The sequence below is a fragment of the Octodon degus genome, unplaced genomic scaffold, assembly GCF_000260255.1.
Source record: "Octodon degus isolate 3935 unplaced genomic scaffold, OctDeg1.0 scaffold00103, whole genome shotgun sequence".
Classification (NCBI taxonomy): Eukaryota; Metazoa; Chordata; class Mammalia; order Rodentia; family Octodontidae; genus Octodon; species Octodon degus.
The window spans coordinates 4,616,691-4,619,405 of record NW_004524679.1 but is presented as its reverse complement, the minus strand read 5'-3'; positions in this window follow the sequence as shown (position 1 = coordinate 4,619,405).

Genomic DNA, 2,715 nt, shown 5'->3' with positions numbered 1-2,715 from the left:
TCTAGGTCTGTGAGGTATGTCAGTGATAGTCTGATAGGGATTGCATTAAATCTGTACAGCAATTTTGGGAGTATGGCCATCTTCACAATGTTGGTTTTTCCTATCCAGGAGCAGGGAATAACTTTCCATTTTCTGAAATCCTCTACGATCTCTTTTTTCAGAGTACTGTAATTTTCCTTGAAAAGATCTTTGACTTCTTTAGTTAGATTAATTCGAAGGTATTTCATTTTCCTCGGTGCTATTGTAAAAGGTATTGTTTCTGCAATTTCCCTCTGAGTGTTTTTGTTGTCTGTGTAGAGGAATGCTGTTGACTTTTGACTATTGACTTTATAACCTGCTATGCAACTGAAATTCTGTATTAATTCTAGTAGCTTCTTGGTGGATTTTTTTGGGTCTTTCAAATGAAATATGATGTCATCTGCAAATAAAGATAATTTAACTTCTTCTTTGCTTATTCTTACTGCTTTTATTTCTTTCTCTCGTCTAGGGACTGTAGCTAATGATTACAGAACTATATTAAATAGGAGTGGTGATAGAGGACATCCTTGTCTTGTACCAGATCTAAGATTAAAAGATTTCACCTTTTCCCCATTTAGGATTATGTTAGCTATTGGGTTTTCATAAATGGCTTTTACAAGATGGAAACAGAAGCCATCTATTCCGATTTTATATAGGACTTTGAACATGAATGAGTGCTGGACTGTGCCAAAAGCCTTTTCTGCATCAATGGAGATGATCATGTGGTTTTAGTTATCACTCTATTGATATAGTGTATTACATTTATAGATTTTTGAATATTGAACCATGCTTGCATCCCTGGGATGAATCCTACCTAGTCATGGTGTATGATCTTCTTAATGATTTGCTGTATTTTATTTGATAGTAATTTATTGAGGATTTTGGCATCTATGTTCATGAGGAAGATCGGCCTGTAGTTCTCTTTCTTAGTTGTGTCTTTCCCTGGATTAGGTATAAGTATAATACTTACCTCCAGAAATGATTTTGGGAGGATTGCTTCCTTTTCAATTTCATGGAAGAATTTGAGGAGTATAGGGACTACATCTTCTCTAAATGTCTTCTAGAATTCAGCTGTGAATCTATCCAGACCTGGACTTTTCTTTGCCGGTAGGTTTTTAATTACATCTCGTATTTCTTAGGCTATTATTGCGCTTTTGAGAGTGGTTATATCTTCTCGATTCAGTTGTGGTAATTTTTACCTTTCTAGGAATCTGTCCATTTCTTCTGTGTCTTCTATTCTGTGAGAGTAAATATTCTCAAAGTAGCTATTGATAATCTTCTGAATTTCCACTGATTCTGTGGTAATTACAACCTTTTAATTCCTTATTGCTTGTGTTTGAATTTTTTCTTTCCTCTGTTTGATGAGGTTAGTTAGGGGCTTATCAATTTTATTTAATCTTTCAAAGAACCAGCTTTTTGCTTTTTTAATTCTTTGAATTGTTTTCTTTGTCTCAATTGAATTAATTTCTAATCTTTATGCTTTCCTCCCATTTGGGCTCTGAGTTTGGTTTGCTCTTCCTTTTCTAGTTGTTGAAAGTGCAGCATTAGGGTAGTTATTTGTTCCCGTTCTGTTTTCCTAATGTGTGAGTTCATAGCAATGAATTTCCCTCTGAGAACTGCTTTCATTGTATCCCATAAATTCGGAAAAGTTGTGCTTGTATTTTCATTGAATTGTAGATATTGTTGAATTTCTTGTTTAATTTCATCTGTGACCCATTGGTTGCTGAGTAGGGTGTCATTTAATTTTCATGTATTTAATGTTTTTTTCTTGTTTTTTTGTCATTTATTTCCAGTTTTATTGCACTGTGGTCAGATAATGTGCATAGGATAATTTCTGTTTTCTTACATATCGTTAAGCATGACCTATTTACCAGTATGGGGTGTATTTTAGGAAATGCCCCATGTGCAGCTGAGAAAAATGTGTATTCAGCTGTGTTTGTGTGGTACACTCTGTATATGACCACCAAGTCCATTTGTTTCAAGCTGTGGTTTAGTTCTGTTATTTCTTTGCTAAGTTTTTGTCTGGTTGTTCTTTCCTTATTTTAGATGTTAGTTTCTTTTCTGAAATATAGCAGGTAATATACTTTTTACCTTTTGTTGGATGTACCTTCCCTCAGTTGCTTGTTTATGTTCATGTGCAGAAAGTTTTTAATTTAATAGAATGAGATTTATTGATTTTGGGTACTATGTCTTGTACAGTTGGTGTTTTCTTCAAAAACTCCTTTCTGGAGGAGGTTTGCTTATTTTATCTTCCAATAGGTTTTATAATTCTGAATTAACCTTTAGGCCTTTCATATGCTTTGATTTAATGCAGTATATAATGATTAACATGCATCTATAGTCAATCTTCTTCATGTGGAAGCCCACAAGCAGATGAATTTACCATGGAATTTTTCACAAGTTTCAAGGTCCTGAGGCCAAAACTTTTAAAACTGTAACAAAATTGAAATGTAAGGAATCCTCCTAAAGTTATTCATGGAAGTTAGAATGACTGTGATTCCAAAGCTAGACAAGAAGAAAAACACATTTATGTATATATGCAGGGTAGTTCAGATATTTGTATCCAAACAGCTGATTTATGCTGGTCTACTGAAAGGAGCAGTTAGTCCTTAAATTTTTCTTTTCTTTTTTTAAAAAAAAATTATTAATTTAATTTATTTATGTGTGTGTGTGTGTGTGTGTGTGTGTGTGTGTGTG